We start from the raw sequence: 19,393 nt of genomic DNA, 5'->3' as shown, positions 1-19,393 counted from the left end.
CCAAAGATTCTGCTAAAAAGCTACTAGAAATAATTCAAAATTTCAGCAAAGTGGTAGGATACAAAATAAATCCACATAAATCCTCAGCATTTTTATATATCACTAACAAAATGCAACAGGAAGAGATACAAAGAGAAATTCCATTCCAAACAAATGTTGAGAGTATAAAATATTTGGGAATCCATCTACCAAAGAAAAGTCAGGAATTATAAGAGAAAAATTACAAAACACTTGCAACAAAAATAAAGTCAGATTTAAATAATTGGAAAGACATTCAGTGCTCTTGGATAGGCTGAGCGAATATAATAAAGATGACAATACTCCCCAAACTAATCTATTTATTTAGTGCTATACCAATCAGACTCCCAAGAAACTATTTCAGTGACCTAGAAAAAATAACAAAATTCATATGGAAGAATAAAAGGTCGAGAATTGCAAGGGAACTAATGAAAAAAAAGTCAGAGGAAGGTGGTCTAAGTGTACCTGATCTAAAGCTATATTATATAGCAGCAGTCACCAAAACCATTTGGTATTGGCTAAGAAATCGACTGGTAGATCAGTGGAACAGATTAGATACAAAGGACAAAAAAGGGTACATCTATAGCAATCTAATCTTTGACAAACCCAAAGATACCAACATTACGGATAAAAATTCATTATTCGGAAAAAACTGTTGGGAAAACTGGAAATTAGTATGGCAGAAATTAGATATGGATCCACACTTAACACCATATACCAAGATAAGATCAAAATGGGTCCATGATTTAGGCATAAAGAGGGAGATAATAAATAGATTAGAGGAACAGAGGATAGTCTACCTCTCAGACCTGTGGAGGAGGAAGGAATTTATGACCAGAGGAGAACTAGAGATCATTATTGATCACAAAATAGAAGATTTTGATTACATCAAACTAAAAAGTTTCTGTACAAACAATACTAATGCAAACAAGATTAGAAGGGGAGTAACAAATTGGGAAAATATTTTTAAAAGCAAAGGTTCTGACAAAGGTCTCATTTCCAACATATATAGAGAACTGACCGTGATTTATAGGAAACCAAACCATTCTCCAATTGATAAATGGTCAAGGGATATGAACAGACAATTCTCAGATGATGAAATTGAAACTATTTCCACTCATATGAAAGAGTGTTCCAAATCACTACTGATCAGAGAAATGCAAATTAAGACACCTCTGAAATACCACTACACACCTGTCAGATTGGCTAAGATGACAGGAACAAATAATGATGAATGTTGGAGGGGCTGTGGGAAAACTGGGACACTGATACATTGTTGGTGGAGTTGTGAAAGAATCCAGCCATTCTGGAGAGCAATTTTCAACTATACCCAAAAACTTATCAAACTGTGCATACCCTTTGACCCAGCAATGCTACTACTGGGCTTATATCCCAAAGAAATACTAAAGAGCGGAAAGAGACCTATATGTGCCAAAATGTTTGTGGCAGCTCTTTTTGTTGTAGCTAGAAACTGGAAGATGAATGGATGTCCATCAGTAGGAGCATGGTTGGGTAAATTATGGTATATGAAGGTTATGGAATATTATTGCTCTGTAAGAAATGACCAGCAGGAGGAATACAGAGAGCCTTGGAGAGACTTCCATCAACTGATGCTGAGTGACATGAGCAGAATCAGAAGATCACTGTACACTTCAACAACAATACTGTATGAGGATGTATTCTGATGGAAGTGGCTATCTTCAACATAAAGAAGATCCAACTCACTTCCAGTTGATCAATGATGGACAGAGGTAGCTACACCCAGAGAAGAAACACTGGGAAGTGAATGTAAATTGTTAGCACTAATATCTGTCTGCCCAGGTTACATGTACCTTCGGAATCTAATGCTTATTGTGCAACAAGAAAATGGTATTTACAGACACGTATTGTATCTAGGTTATATTGTAATACATGTAAAATGTATGGGATTGCCTGTCGTCGGGGGGAGGGAGTAGAGGGAGGGGGCATAATTTGGAAAAATGAATACAAGGGATAATATTATAAAAATATATAATAAAAAATTTAAAAAAATTAACCCTCTGGGCAAAAATATATGCAAGACATTTTCAAGTTTCATCTGCATAACTAATATTTCCTCAATTGTTTCTTTAAGCCTAATTAGGAAAAATAAATCCTTGATTTGTAGCGTTTGGTGATTTCTGAGGCTTTGATACACATACAAAATTTAACAATTGGCTCTCAAGAGCAAGGTAAAATTGATTCTAGAATATCTCTGCCTATTTTGCATCATATATTTCAGTTCATATGTTAGGAAACAACATAAATTAGTTCATGAAGGATAATCTTGTTAATTAAAAACCGCAAACCCAAACCAAAATTCTTTGAATGGAAGCAAAACATCAAATTTCTACTATAATAAGTTTTCTATTACTTCTGGATAACATATACAGTTAAGTAAATATGTTTTCAAAATAAGCTATAGCTGAAGATAATTATAACAGAAAAGACAACTTTTTCTCATTTCATTCTCTCACAAAAATGAACACCATGAAACCCAAGTTCCTTGAGGACAGGCCTGTTTGCTTTTTCATTGTTATCTACCGCACTAAGTGATGTATCTGGCATATGCTATGCAATTGATAATTGAGGTTGGCATATTGAAATGTAATCATATTTTCAATATCTTCTAGGAACACACTGAATCATCTCATTTTATTTGCTTCTTTGAAAAATTTCATGATAATGATAACAGTGAGACAACACCAAAATTTTTGATATTCAGCCAAAATAATACTCAGAAGAAAAGCGATATGTGTAAATGCTTATATCAATAAAAGAGAGAAAAAGGAAGAGCAACATAATGTGTATCTTACTAAAAAATAAACTTACACCCTTATAAATAAATACCAAAATAAAAATAATGGTAATAAAGTTTATAACAAAATATCAAGCTATCAAATGAAAATAGGAACTGAGTTTTTTTTGGGGGGAATAGATAAGCCATTGGGTAATTTAATTTTAAAAATAGTAAAGGAAATCAAACTACTAGTATCAAAATTGAAAGGGGTGAATGTACAACCAAATGAACATAAAATTAAGGTAATTATTACCCATTTTGCCCAATTGTTTGCCAAAAAAAATAATCATACTAATGATATGGATTAGTATTTACAAAAATATAAAGTAACAAAAGAGAATTAATAAAAGAGGAAAAAGAATACATAAAAGAAATAAGATGGAGGCTGCCCAGAAGATTGCCCTTGCATATTTAATGAGTATTGGCTAGGGAATCACATGAGGGACTTTTTGTCAAACAGAGGTTTTGCTTGTCCATGTTAGGTCAATTCGAATATAATTCATGAATTAACTGAAATAGATAAATATTTCCAAGAATATAAAGTGTCCAGATTAACCAAAAAAAGAAATAAAGTATTTATATAATCCTACTTTTAAAAAATGACATAATGCACACATGAACTCCTCATTCAAAAGACCCAACAGCAGTTGTATTTACAACGGAATTATACCAAATACTTAAAGAATATGAATTCCAATATTACATAAACTATTTGGAAAAAACAACAGATAAAGAACTTCTGTTGAATTTATTTTGAGACACGATATGGTCTTGATACCTGATTCAAGGAGGGTAAAAACAGAAGGGGGAAACTATACGTGAATTTCCTTAATGTATATTGATGCAAAAAATTTAATGAAATTTGAGCAAGGAGACTGCTAATAGCATTGTAAAAATCATATGCTATGAAGAAATGGCATTTATATCAGGTATAAATAATACCAATGTATCTGAAATTACAAGAAAAGTAGGAAACTGGGAGAGGGGAAGGTCTGGAAGAGGAAGAGAGATGGGAATCTTTGTAACAAACGACATAACCCAAGAGATTTAACAAGAGAATTTCCTTCCCTCTTCTCTAGTTGCAGTTGAATATAACCTGCTACTGAGATGCCTTTGAACAAAAGAAATACTTTAATAAATGATGGTAACTCTCTTTATATATAATTGGAAAAGTAAAATAGTATTGAAGTTGAAAAACAACAGCAGCAACAACAACAACTAACAAGTTGCCTGAGATGAGAGGCGAATTGTGTTGATAACACACCTGGCATGTGTCAGAGGCCCAACTTGAACCCAGGTCTTCCTGAGTCTTAAGGTTTTTATTTCAGGGAACAATTACTGTTTAATTCCCCATATTCGATCCAGTCTATTGTCTAATTTTTTCTCCTCTGGACCCAGTTCAGCATCCATCTAGAATATCTAAATTACTTATATTGATACAGTAGTTCAATCAAATGACATATTAAAACAAAAAAAAATGGACTTTTTCGTGCCCTTAATGTTTTAATGGATTTTTTATGCCGAAATATTGAGAGCTATTGTTGATCTCATTTAGGAGACCCCATGGCATTCTAAATTCTGACACAATCAGAACAATGTTATCCAGAAAGAGAAGCATGTGGGGTACTGTACCACTTACAGAGTGTCAGGTATTTGTACTTTCTCTTCATGTAAGGAAGGTTAAATGCGTCTCAGCTCTGTCTTTTATATAACTTTCTGCTGAGAACATGAGAACGTGCTTTAAGTTATCCAATGTGAAAAACACAAGAAAACACCAAGAAGTTGGAAGGCCATCCTGTCTTGTGTATTAATCAGTGAGTATCCTTTAATGCAGGCCAGTGTTTACCCTGGAAACCTGGCCAGTTCCTTGAGTAAAAACAGTCCTGCTAAAGGAATGAACAAATAGTCTTCTTGGGGGCGTCTCATGTGATGGAGCATCCTGTACCTGGGATGTTGTCACATCTCAAGAGTCACATAACAAATGAGAGTCCTTAGTGTAGTGCCTTCTTTGTTCTCAGCTGAGAAAAGCCTCTTAGTGGAAAGGGACTTTGAGAATTTAGCTAGGAAGTAATAGACAACTTGCCTGCCAATGCCTGGCACTTGCCACTATGAATAGCTGTGACCATGAATTCTCTCAGCAGGGGAATTCCGGTGTTTTCCTCAGAGTGGCCATGATGTATGTTGTATGTCGTTATAGTGGCCACTGGGTTTATCAGTTGTATATTAATTACTTTTGTGCTATGAGTTTCCTTTTTTATTTTCCTGTCTTATTTAAATGAAAGTTCCAAGCAGTAATAAACTTGTGCCCACCCTCTTCAACCGGCCTGTTGAAATGGGAATTCCAAACCTAGATTAATCTTACACTGAAACATTCAATTGGAGGCTAAGCATGACTATCCTTAGTAGTCATTCCAATCAAGCACACAGAAACTTGAGGTGAGCCTGCTTTCAGATATACAGAAAGAAAGGACACTCCCCTCCTGACTTCCGAACAGGAGCAGATATTATCTATGTCTTGTTGGACTTGAGGACTAAAAGGCTCATATCTTAGGATACTTAAGTTTTTAAACTGATTGTGGACATGGAGCTCTGTGGATGTACACAAGAGACTAAAATATAAGGGAAATGAGTGTAAACTGATATATATATATATATATATATATATATATATATATATATATATATATATATATATATATATATATATATATATATATATATATATATATATATATATATGGGATATATATATAAAAATATATATGGGATATATATATATATATATATATATATATAAAATATATGGGAAATGAGTGTAAACTGAGAGCATTGTTTTTTTTTTTGTTTGTTTGTTTGTTTTGTTTGTTTGTTTCGTTTTGTTTTGTTTCTCTTCCCAGATTATTTTTACCTTGAGACAACAAGAACAACAAAATTCGGTTCTGCACATATATATTCTACCTAGGATATACTGTAATATATTTGACATGTATGCGACTGCCTGCCATCTAGGGGAGGGGGTGGAGGGAAGGAGGGAAAATTCGGAACAGAAGGGAATGCAAGGGATAATGTTGTAAAAAATTACCCATGCATATGCACTATCAAAAAAAAGTTATAATTATAAAAATAATTAAAAAAAAGAACTGATCAATATAAACAATTCAGGACAATTTACTCATGTGAACTAATACAAAATGAGGATGGCAGAATTATGAAAGAAAAATGTATGATAACTAAAACAACATAAATAGAAAGAAATGCTTCTGTAGGGAAGAAAGAAAATTAAAAAGAAATAGAATTATTTATATTTACCAAGTTCATATTAAAAGAAGAGGTGAAAAAATGTATCTCCATCCCTGTTTGCAGAAATGGGGAACAATGAGTATATAATATTGCATATTTTGCCAATTAAAGCTGATATGTTGGTTTTGCTAAACTATCATTCTGGGCCCTCTTTTTTTCCCCTATTTTCGATACAAAACATATTCATCTATAAATAAAATTTTGTACATTGTCTCCTCCATGAGAAAATGAACCCCCAGAGGATTGGGGGACCAAGTTTTTGCTTTTCTTTGTGTCCTTTGAAATTAACACATAATACCTGGTTAATTAATTACTAAACTGATTACTAAATGTTTGTTGAAAAACATAATGATGATTGGTAGTAGTGGTAATGATGATTATGATGACAAGGGATAGATCCCTAGGTAGAAGAGGATGATGTAAATGAAACTAATATGAAAATAAATTATATTACAATACAATATTTTAAATTATCTATATATTTATATTATTATATAATATGTAAAGATAAACATATTTTAATAATATAAACAATGCCTATTAAACATGCTCTTAATGACGCACACAATAAATGAGCTATAGTTTCCCCAAACCCAATATAAGTGTTTATGACTTACTCTCAAATTATCTGACTTAGAAAATAATCATAAGAATCCATTGATTGAGTGTCAATCAATGTCAATCAAAGTCAAATTAGTTTCAAGTGTCCAATGTGTTATCTGAACCTAGATCTGTCCAGACTAGTATTCTATCCACTATACCCTGCTGTCTCTAAAAGTAATACAAATGAATACTAATAAAAATAATGCAAAAAATGGGAAAACCTAGTAACCACATTTTTTTTCCTCAAGGAAAAGAATAAAAAAATTCTTTCCAAAAAGCAATCTGAACTAGAGATAACTAAAATACTCATTTTCTCAGAAAAAAAGCACAAAAATAAAATTTTAAATAAATTTCACAGCCATGTGTGAACATTCTTTAGAATGTTTCATGTACAGGTTTTTACAGTTCCAGTTTTAGTACAACACATTTAGAGAAAATAAGTTAACACAATCATTTGAATTGGCCGCCTGCACACTAGACAAGGCTCATTTCTCCTTTTTGATTTCTTAGCACATGTAAAACATGCCATAAGATGTCCTGTCCTTCCATGGACAATGCAACCATTCTGAGGTTGGTTCTGACAGATGACACAGGGCTCTACTGTGCTAGAGGGAAGAAAAGATCCCATACTTTTTCTTTGCTTTGTGCTTCTTTTCTCTCAAATTCTCCAGCATCGTCCTGACTACTACATATGATACTTTTAGATGCTGATGCCTGGGAATAATCCTCATTCTCTTGGGAGTCTGATTCTGTAGTATCCTTTCATCACTTTCCTCAACACATGAGTCCTTGATTTTATTGTTCTTATAATCTGGAACATCAAAGCCCCCTTTTTCCCCTTGTGTGGGATTTTCTAATGTGCCTTTATCCAAAATCTCACCTTTCTCCTCTGGAAGCCAATTTTCTCACAAAGTCCAACATCTGTGGCAATGGGGTGGAAGTGGAGAATTTATTTTGTCACAGGAAGGACACTTCCAATAATTCTGCAATGAAAGAAGAAGTAGAATCAGTCTCAATGGTTCTTGAACATCTATGAATAACAATGCTAGTTATAACAATGTACTCTGTCTGTTTATTAAATGTTTGTTTTGCCATAGAAAGAAGATTTTGCACCTCACTTTTTGTTGTTTGTTTTCTTTTTGTTTTCTGACTCATTTTCTCTCTATTTTGATCTCATTTTTCTTGCGCAGGAAGAGAATTGTGCAAATACGTTAGCACATATTGGATTGGACATATATTTTGACATGTTTAACATGTACAGGATCGCTTGCCATCTGGGTGGGGAAAAGGAGGGGAAAGTGTGAGAAGGGAAGCTCTGCAGGAGTCAATGTTGAGAGATGATCCATGCATATGTTTTGAGGGTAAAAAGCTTTTTAAAAAAAAAAAAAGATTTTGTAGATTATTTTGCAATATCTCAAATCCTACCCTACCCTTTATCTCTTAGCAACTAACTTCTGAAACTGAAATTGTGGTTAACTAGTTTCACCTTTTAGAGATTCTATAGTAAGACATTTTAAATTCTGTTAGTTGTAGATCTTTTTTTCATTGGAATTCATCTCTATTTCTGGCAAGATCTCCTAATATCCATCAGCTACCATGTCTTTTTATTGTGAAGTATTAAGATGAATCTCTTAGCAGCCATTTCCTTCTTCTTCTCCTTCCTTTTTTGGTAAAACAGAGATGGAAGCAATTTATAAGAAACTGGTCAAATTCTATTCATAGATAGTTCCTCACCTTACAAATGGTTTGTGTTATTTGTTACAAATCGATTTTTTTGAAAAGAATCAATGTTCTCATAGAAATACTGCTAGGAACGGAAACTAGGTTTGCAGGCCCAATTCAGAGAAGTCTACTTTACCTAGAATAATTTTAGTATTACTAGGTACCAAACAATGTAAAGATGGAAAAGGCTGAGAGGGTGGCTAGAATTATGTATAGAGATCATCTAATGGACAGCCTAGTTCCATTGCACTGTGGAGGGGAGCCTGAGGTAAAGCTTGTCTTTGACATCTTCTTCATGATCCCTGAGCGTTTTTCTCTCAACTCTTGGTAAATCTTCCTGGTGTCCTAATGTGATCCATCTTGGAGTTTCACTCATGTGCCCTCTACTGTTCTTCATGTTCCCAAATTAACTATGATATTTTCACTTGAAGCAAAACTTTTAATCCAACTGTCAAGATGTGTTAGAAGAAAGCCTGAATTAAAGCAATGTAATGATTCTGAGCCCTGGAAACCTCCTAGAGTCATCCCTGCATTTCTTTCTTTTTATTCAAAGGCTTGCAAATCGAATGAACCGTAGTTATTTCAGGGACTAAGTGAAGTAGAAACATTCAGAAAGTGAACATTTGGAAGAGAAAATATTTTAGAATAGGTTCAGGGGCTGCTAAACAGTTGCTTGTCTAAGTTTATCAACTGCTTAGCTCTATCTACACTAGCGGGATAAGCTACAATCAGCAATCTCTTTTCTTCCTGTTGAACACTAGGCTTAACTTGAATGTTTCTTATACTTCAGAGATCTATGATTTCACCCATGTAGCATAATCTCGCTGTGTGGGCCAGGCCATGTGGTTTCTTAGAGACTGTGCACTAAAGTAAGGCATTAGAGGCAGGGTCAGATCTCAAGGGCAGAGTATAAGAGGCACCTGGAGGCTTATTCTGCCTGAGCCTGGTAAAAGGGCATTTTAGGTATTGAGTAAACCTCATTGATGAGGAAAAGCCTCCTTGCTCTTGCTGATCATGCTCAAACTTGTGCACTCTCAGTTATATGACCTGGGGGACTATAAAGGGGGATGCAGAAGGTGGGAGGGAACTCCAGAAGGGAATTCAAGGGAACTCTGGGGAAGAAAGAACTCCAGAAGGAAGACTAGAGGGAACGTTAGGGAACACTATGTAAAGAGTTAGAATAAAGACCTGTTGCCGCATACTTGAGTGACTTGTGTGTTTTTTGGAGCAACCTCTAAAGAGGTAGCTCTCTGATTGAGATAATCAGATCCAGAGATGTCCAAAGACCTGGGGAAGGTAAGAAACCAGTTGACCCCTGCTGAGGTAAGCAGCTGGGAGTTAACAGTAAGGGAAGCCTTAACACTCTGTTTTGCTTTCTTAGAAATCACATGATCTTGAGACATCATATCAAAATCTTTGGGATGCAGCTAAAGCAGTAATAAGGGGAAATTTTATATCTTTAGAGGCTTATTTGAAGAAAATTGAGAAAGAGAAGATTAACGAATTGGGCTTACAACTTAAAAGGCTAGAAAAAGACCAAATTATAAACCCCCAACCAAAAATTAAGCTCGAAATACAAAAATTAAAAGGAGAAATCAATAAAATTGAAAGTAAAAAAAACTATTGAATTAATAAATAAAACCAAGAGTTGGTTTTATGAAAAAGCCAATAAAATAGATAAACCTTTGGTAAATTTGATCAAAAAAAAGAAAGAGGAAAATCAAATTGATAGTCTTACAAATGAAAAGGGGGATCATTCCACCAATGAAGAGGAAATTAGAGAAATAATAAGGAGTTACTTTGCCCAACTTTATGCCAATAAATTTGATAACTTAAGTGAAATGGATGACTTCCTCCAAAAATATAGGCTTCCTAGATTAACAGAGAAGGAGATAAATTGCTTAAATAGTCCCATTTCAGAAAAAGAAATAGAACAAGCTATTAATCAACTCCCCAGGAAAAAATCCCCAGGGCCAGATGGATTCACATGTGAATTCTACCAAACATTTAAAGAACAATTAGCCCCAATGTTATATAAATTATTTGAAAAAATAGGGGATGAAGGAGTCCTACCAAATTCCTTTTATGACACAGACATGGTACTGATACCTAAACCTGGTAGATCGAAAACTGAGAAAGAAAATTATAGACCAATCTCCTTAATGAATATTGATGCTAAAATCTTAAATAAGATATTAGCAAAAAGACTTCAGAAAATCATCTCCAAGATAATACACTATGATCAAGTAGGATTTATTCCAGGAATGCAGGGCTGGTTTAATATTAGGAAAACTATTAATATAATTGACCATATTAATAATCAAATTAATAAGAACCATATGATCATCTCAATAGATGCAGAAAAAGCATTTGACAAAATCCAACATCCATTCCTACTAAAAACTCTTGAGAGTATAGGAATAAATGGATTATTCCTTAGAATAATCAGGAGTATATATTTAAGACCGTCAGTAAGCATAATATGCAATAAAAATAAACTGCAACCTTTCCCAGTAAGATCAGGAGTGAAACAAGGTTGCCCACTATCACCATTACTATTCAATATAGTACTAGAAACGCTAGCCTCAGCAATAAGAGCCGAGAAAGAGATTCAAGGAATTAGAGTAGGAAATGAGGAAATTAAACTATCACTTTTTGCAGATGACATGATGGTATACTTAGAGAACCCCAAAGACTCTGCTAAAAAGCTACTAGAAATAATTCAAAATTTCAGCAAAGTGGCAGGATACAAAATAAATCCACATAAATCCTTGGCATTTTTATATATCACTAACAAAATGCAACAGCAAGAGATACAAAGAGAAATTCCATTCCAAACAAATGTTGAGAGTATAAAATATTTGGGAATCCATCTACCAAAGAAAAGTCAGGAATTATAAGAGAAAAATTACAAAACACTTGCCACAAAAATAAAATCAGATTTAAATAATTGGAAAGACATTCAGTGCTCTTGGATAGGCCGAGCGAATATAATAAAGATGATAATACTCCCCAAACTAATCTATTTATTTAGTGCTATACCAATCAGACTCCCAAGAAACTATTTTAATGACCTAGAAAAAATAACAACAAAATTCATATGGAAGAATAAAAGGTCAAGAATTGCAAGGGAACTAATGAGAAAAAACTCAGAGGAAGGTGGTCTAAGTGTACCTGATCTAAATCTATATTATATAGCAGCAGTCACCAAAACCATTTGGTACTGGCTAAGAAATAGACCGGTAGATCAGTGGAACAGATTAGATACAAAGGACAAAAAAGGGTACAGCTATAGCAATCTAATCTTTGACAAACCCAAAGATACCAACATTACGGATAAAAATTCATTATTCGGAACAAACTGTTGGGAAAATTGGAAATTAGTATGGCAGAAATTAGATATGGATCCACACTTAACACCATATACCAAGATAAGATCAAAATGGGTCCATGATTTAGGCATAAAGAGGGAGATAATAAATAAATTAGAGGAACAGAGGATAATCTACCTCTCAGACTTGTGGAGGAGGAAGGAATTTATGACCAGAGGAGAACTAGAGATCATTATTGATCACAAAATAGAAGATTTTGATTACATCAAACTAAAAAGTTTCTGTACAAATAATACTAATGCAAACAAGATTAGAAGGGAAGTAACAAATTGGGAAAATATTTTTAAAAACAAAGGTTCTGACAAACGTCTCATTTCCAAAATATATAGAGAACTGACCCTAATTTATAAGAAATCAAGCCATTCTCCAATTGATAAATGGTCAAAGGATATGAACAGACAATTCTCAGATGATGAAATTGAAACTATATCCACTCACATGAAAGAGTGTTCCAAATCACTACTGATCAGAGAAATGCAAATTAAGACCATTCTGAGATACCACTACACACCTGTCAGATTGGCTAAGATGACAGGAACAAATAATGATGAATGTTGGAGGGGATGTGGGGAAATTGGGACACTAATACATTGCTGGTGGAGTTGTGAAAGAATCCAGCCATTCTGGAGAACAATCTGGAATTATGCCCAAAAAGTTATCAAACTGTGCATACCCTTTGACCCAGCAGCGCTACTACTGGGATTATATCCCAAAGAAATACTAAAGAGCGGAAAGAAACATATATGTGCCAAAATGTTTGTGGCAGCTCTTTTTGTTGTAGCTAGAAACTGGAAGATGAATGGATGTCCATCAGTTGGAGAATGGTTGGGTAAATTATGGTATATGAAGGTTATGGAATATTATTGCTCTGTAAGAAATGACCAGCAGGAGGAATATAGAGAGGCTTGGAGAGACTTACATCAACTGATGCTGAGTGAAATGAGCAGAACCAGAAGATCACTGTACACTTCAACAACAATACTGTATGAGGATGTATTCTGATGGAAGTGGAAATCTTCAACATAAAGAAGATCCAACTCACTTCCAGTTGATCAATGATGGACAGAAACAACTACACCCAGAGAAGGAACACTGGGAAGTGAATGTAAATGGTTAGCACTAATATCTGTCTGCCCAGGTTGCATGTACCTTCGGATTCTAATGTTTATTGTGCAACAAGAAAATGATATTCACACACATGTATTGTACCTAGACTATATTGTAACACATGTAAAATGTATGGGATTGCCTGTCATCGGGGGGAGGGAATAGAGGGAGGGGGGGTAATTTGGAAAAATGAATACAAGGTATAATATTATAAAAATATATATATATATATATATATATATATATATATATATATATATATATATATATATATAATAAAAAAAATTAAAAAAAAAAAGAAATCACATGATCTGGAAGAATTTTTTTTTGGTAGTTACCTCATCTCTCTTTAGCCCATTATCCCCACATCCACCATATAAAAAGCTTTGCATCATGGGGTTTATTTGGGAGGGTTGGGTAGCACGCACTTATTTAAGGGAGCTCTCTGCTTCTGTAAGGCAGCCCTGCTCATTCTGGACTTGCCACTTGTCCGAGATTCTAATAAAACTTGCTACCTTCACTTTGAGGAGTCTGCCAGTAGTCAATTTTGGGTTAGGGTCTCCGTACCCCACACATCATGAAATATAAACATAAATATAACTCTCTCTTACATCTAGGTTTAATGAGTTACTAGTAGTCCCCAAATTTATCGGTTCTGGTGACAAACTTCTCTAAATTGACTTAGCTTGGTCCTGAAAGAACACACACTGACAGTCCTTCACTTGGGCCTAGACTTCTCCCCTTGGTAAGAATCTGCTAGAGCCCAAGTCTCAGTGGAATAACTTTTGAGAAGTCAGGATCATTGTATAATGTTATAACAAGGCATTAGATTAAGACTTTAGTGAAGGCCTCTGCTTACAAGAAACAAGACTAGAAAAAAAAAGTTTGGGGTAAAAGGCTAAGTATACTTTGTAAATATTACCTCACTTGATCCTCACAATAACCCTGCAAGGTAGGTGCTATTATTAGCGCCCATTCTATAGTGGCTGAGTCAGGCAGAGAATATGTGACTTGCCCAGGGTCACACAACTAGCGATTGTCCGAGGCTGGAAGTGAACTCGGATCTCCCTAACACCAGGCCCACCACTCTATTATTCACCTTACCACTTAGCCAGATGGACACACGGGGAACAGAAAAGGGCCTGAACAAAAGCAAAGAGATACAGGACAGCAAGTAACCCAGTTTAGCTGGAGCACTGAGACCATGAGAGAAAAAAGTGTGACACACTGGTAGAAAAGCCAAGTGCTCAGTACATCTATTCCTATTCAGCACTTTGTGTAGTGGCCAAGAAGAGACTGCTTAGTCATCAAATTGTAGTATGTAAATGTAGCATGATAGTATTGCCCTATAAGAAATAGTTAACTTTGTGAACAACTTGGGAAGAACTGCATGAAATGATGCAAAGATACATAGAACCATACATAAAACAACAACGGAAATTAAAAGAACAAGAAAAAGCTGAACCTCGATTCCCTGACAAACCAATATGGTTCAGTCTGAAGAGAGGCAGGGAATTAGGAAAGGATGATGCAAACAAATGGATAAGCAAACAAATGGATATAATAGAAAAATAAAGACTTATGCTTGTATTCCCCAAATTTTATCCTACACAATAGGTACTTAATACATGTGTGCTGAATGGACTTAAAAACCAAATAATGTGAGAGACCAATAGGGGCATGGAGAGAGTGCTAACCTCAAAGCTGGGAGAACTGGGGTCTGAATCCCACCTGTCCCTCTTCATTCAGTACTCTCCTCAAGTTTCTAAGAGCATAAGGTGTCACGGCCCAGAGAGGATCTGCTTATCTGAGAGTAAATTTTATACCAGTGAGATCACAAGAACTCTATTATCTGCCATGTTATACTGACTATACTTCCTAAATCTATTAAAGAGAAAAAAAAAGAAGCCAGTTTACCTTGGCTGAGCCACATTTTTCCCAGGTACCCTTTTTTTCCCCCTCCACACCAAATACATACTCACCGTCAACATACATGTAACTTTTATGAAATGACCTTTGGCTCAGGCTATACAACTATAAGAATAACCATTTGATGTCTTCTATCCAGTGTTTTAGGTCCTGGAATATAAGCGTGAAAAATGACCCTCAAGGAAGTTACAACCTTCTAAGGGGAATATGCCTTTGGGGCCAAAGGGAGCTCTGGGAAACAATGAAGAAATAAAGATCACTTTGCAGAGGACAAAGAGTTTACCTCTCCAATAAGACCACACAAGGTTGTTTAGTGATGAGATCCAGCCTGTCAGCTTTGCAAAAGGAAAGGAGCAGCACTGGAGTGGCTCACCTGCTCAGTAGTGGGTAGAACAGCTGTATCTGAGCCTTGACGCCGATGGTGCTGGGCCATTTTGGCCATGATCACAGGTGATGTACGTGGACTGTCTAGCCCAGGATCTGATAATCCTGAGTTCCTTTTTAACAATGGCTGGGGGAAGGAGAGGGAAGTGGGGAGAGGGAGAGGGGGTGCAGAGATGGGATCTGTTAGTCACAGAATAGGCAAATGCTTAACTTGTTCACCCAGTTTAGCTACTGTTGTCAGGCAGCAATCTGTTTGAGAGAAACTGTTGACTAAATGAGATTTTTAAAAATAGTTTTTACTTACCAGATATATACATGGGTAATCTTACAGCATTGACAATTGCCAAATGTTTTGTTCCAATTTGTCCCCTCCCCCCGGGTCGACCAATACATGTTAAATATGTTTGAGTATAAATTAAATACAATATAGGTATACATGTCCAAACAGTTGTCTAAATGAGATTCTTAAAAGTTAATCAGAGCTCTTCATAGGCACTGATATTATCCCCTTGGTTTTGTTGAATTAAATCTTTTCATAATACTTTATTTACTCATAGAATTTGTATACTAGCAATCCTAGAGAGAATAATCAAAATCTGAAAACTTTCTTCCATGATATTTATGTCTAACTGGAGGAGAGGAGTTGGGAAGAATTAAAATACTAATGTTCAAGTACTGGTATAAAAACGGAATCATTAAGCCAAACAATTCTAAAAAAGAATCAAGAGTTGGGGCAACCAGGTGGCACAGTGGACAGAGCACCAGCCCTGAAGTCAGGAGGACCTGAGTTCAAATCTAGCCTTAGACAGTTAACATTTCCTAGCTGTGTGACCCTGAGCAAATCACTTAGCTCTAATTGCCTCAGCAACAAATAAATAAATAAATAAATTAATGAATGAATAAATTAATTAATAAACTAATAACGTAATGAATGAATAGATAGATCAAGAGCTGGCTGGATGTGTGGATTTCAATAAAACAGCATCCTTGTGAATTTGGATAATTGATATCTGACCTAAAGCAATTAGAAGTAAAAATGCATTTATTTGCCTATGGTTTATATTTAAAATACTCCTTTTTAGAGTACAGAACATAGCAAATGCTTACAAACCAAAAACCCAGGGCATAACTCCCATATTTATCTTTGACCTTTAAATAGGTTGAGCCTCAAGTACAGGATTTACCTCTTCACATGGGCCCAATCCCTCCACAACCTCACCTCACTAAGGGAAGGAAGTTCAGTTCCAGAGTCCAAGCCACTGTCTCCATCTTGGGAATCCAATCTATGGAATGGTAAAGAACAGTATAGCAATGAGAACCTCTGTTCTGAGGACCTGAATACAAAGAAGAAAGGAGAGCACTTTTGTCTGTTCTTTCCTTTAACAGTTTCCTCTCTCATTTTATGGCTCCAATTCAGATTCTCTTCTGAGCAAAGCTGCTTTCTGACCAGGCCTAGCGCCTTTGTCATTTCTAAAACTACTCAGGGAGGCTTGGAGAGACTTACAGGAACCGATGCTGAGTGAAATAAGCAGAACCAGGAGATCATTCTACACTTCAACAACAACTAACTCTGTAGGAGGATGTATTCTGATGGAAGTGGAGATCTTCGACAAAGAGATCCTCTCAAGACCCCATTAGTGGTTTTCTTAGCAGAGATACTGGAGTGGTTTGCCATTACCTTCTGTAGCTCATTTGATAGATAGGGAAAGTGAGGCAATGTTAAGTGAGTTGCCCAGGATCACATAGTTAACAAATGTCTGAGGTCATTTTCCTGATTTTAGGCTTAGCACACTATCCACAGCAGTACTTACCTATATCATGTGTTCTGTCACAACTGGGTTGTTTTGTATTGTATCATATATTCATAAAGATGAGTTTGGTTTTATTTATCTGTTGTGATTTACCGGTGATACAAGGTCATTTAAAGTCACATGATTATAAATAAATGTGTATGGTTATACATAAATGTGAAGTTTATGAAAAAATACATAATTAATTTATGTTAAAATATTGAAAAAATTTTAAACCTCAAAAGTACAATATTAACGTGACAAAAATAAATTGTAGGTAGTAGCACATGGAGACCCAAACACACACACACACACACACACACATCTATATCTACATATACCTATGGTGTGTTGGAAACATTATCCTTATGATGTTCAAACTGCACACAGTAGTTTGGGAAAATCGGTTCCCAGAGACTGTGTGTGACCACTCTGAGATAAGGACATACTACATCAAGTAAGATTCTTGTTAGTGTGGGTTTTAAGTGAAAGGTGAGGGCAGAGGGTGGAGTATAATCCTCTATCAATGCTGGACTTCTGAGAGACAGAGAATAGGAAAGGGGGCACCCTTATGAACAGTAACAGTGGCTGGGTATTTCCCAGAAGCTGTTCTCACCCTCATCCCCCACCCTCACCCCTGCCTTTACATTCAGACATAATCAAGGACCTTTGAGGGTTTGTTGAGGGAGGAACGAAGAGGGAAAGAGACAGAGATAGAGAAAATGTGAGAGACAGTAAAAGAAAAAGAAAGGATGAGAGAAAAAGAGAGAAAGAGAAAGTTAAAAAAGGAGCAAGAATCAGAGAGAGAACAAAAAAGAGTGTCAGAGAGAAAGAGCTAGAGAGAAAGAAAGAAATACCCATGGAAATGAGAGCAAGAGAGAAAAAGAGACAGAGACAGAGTTGGAGATAGCAAGCCAGATGGATCCAGAGAAAGAAATTGTCATAAAGGGAGGGAAAGAAAGAGGAGAGGAGATAGGAGAGGAGAGGAGAAAAGAGGAGAGGAGAGAAGGAAAGGAAGGAAGGAAAGGAAGGAAGGAAGGAAGGAAGGAAGGAAGGAAGGAAGAAGATTCAGAAAGAAATAGAAAAATAGAGAGCAATAGAGAGACAGAGAGGGGGAGTTAGGGAGAGAGAGTGTGTCAGAAAGATGAAGACAGAAAAAGAAAAACATACAGAGCCAGGGAGAAGGAGCCAGAGAGAATCAGAGAGTGAACAACAGAGAGGAAAAGAAATAAACAGAGAGAATCAGAGACACACAGAGAGAGACAGAGAAAGACAGAAAGACTGAGAAGCCTGGGAGTCAAAAAGAGAAAATGAGAGTCATAGAAACAAAGAGGGGAGAGAGAGGAGAAAGGCACAAAGAGACAGACAGACAGACTCAGAGAGGGGAGGAGTTAGAGAGTGGAAGAGTGAGCAAGAAACAAAAAACAAAAAAATTAAAAGATACATAGAGAAAAAGAGACACAAAAGACAGAATCGTCCTTAAAATAGTCCTTAAAAGGGTCCATCTCGACCTCTAGAGAACCTTCCAGCTCTAAATAGTGATCCCGGGATCTTTTCCCACACTACATCCAATGATCTTCTATGACTTAATTCACTGAAACTAAGGAGGCCTCAGTTTCCATATCTGTAAAATGAGGCTGATGATGTACATGGCATTCAAAGTCTCTCTTTTAAGGTCTATGGTGTGATGAGATCATAATTCAGTGTAATGTTCTGTTGTCTCTAAATTGCGATTGTTCTCTGGGAGGAGATCTCTTGGGGAGCTTCTGGGGAGGCAGCCTTAGTTTTAGTTCCAGTACCGGTAATACCCAAAATGCAGCCGGGAGTTAAAGTCCAGATCCTCTATTGTGTCCTTCAAGGTCTTGAATCTTTTCCTGTCAGAATGTCTCCAGCCAGCTTCAGTCTCTAGCTCCCTCTGAATCCAAAGCCTCCAGCCAGCATGAGGGTAGACGTGGGAATCCTTGGCCCAATCCAGACTGACTCAGTTCTTTTGCAAGGGTCAATGTTGAAAACTATCTGATATTATTAAATAGAAAAGCAAGAAAACGTGCTCTTAGTGCACCTTCATAGGATGAACAAAGTTTCTATTATATAGAAATTAGAAGCAGCTGGCAGTGCAGTGGAGGGAGCCCTGTACCTAGAGGAGGGGATGGGGAGCCTCCAGCCCTCAGGCTGTATAAATCTCATGAAATCATTTGGTCTGGCCCTGCCATGGCAATTAGCAGGCAAAGAGGAGAGCAAAGCTAGTCAAAACAGCCTCCCACTGCTTGAGTTTAAGTTGTCCTTAAACAATGTTCTAGATACCCAAAAGGTCCTTCCGGCCAGAATCA

At 36.0% G+C, this 19,393-nt stretch overlaps 1 long non-coding RNA gene and 1 pseudogene across 1 annotated transcript in view; both read right to left on the bottom strand.

Moving 5' to 3' along the window:
• Window positions 1-19,393, bottom strand: part of LOC141548979 (uncharacterized) — a 303,550-nt gene that overhangs the window by 234,302 nt on the left and 49,855 nt on the right. The window lies entirely within an intron of this gene.
• On the bottom strand, window positions 7,167-15,331 carry LOC141548598 (E3 ubiquitin-protein ligase Mdm2 pseudogene; annotated as a pseudogene).

The sequence above is a fragment of the Sminthopsis crassicaudata genome, chromosome X (genome assembly GCF_048593235.1).
Source record: "Sminthopsis crassicaudata isolate SCR6 chromosome X, ASM4859323v1, whole genome shotgun sequence".
NCBI classification, from domain to species: domain Eukaryota; kingdom Metazoa; phylum Chordata; class Mammalia; order Dasyuromorphia; family Dasyuridae; genus Sminthopsis; species Sminthopsis crassicaudata.
The sequence above is the reverse complement of the archived record's forward strand: the minus strand, read 5'-3'. Positions and strand labels throughout refer to the sequence as shown.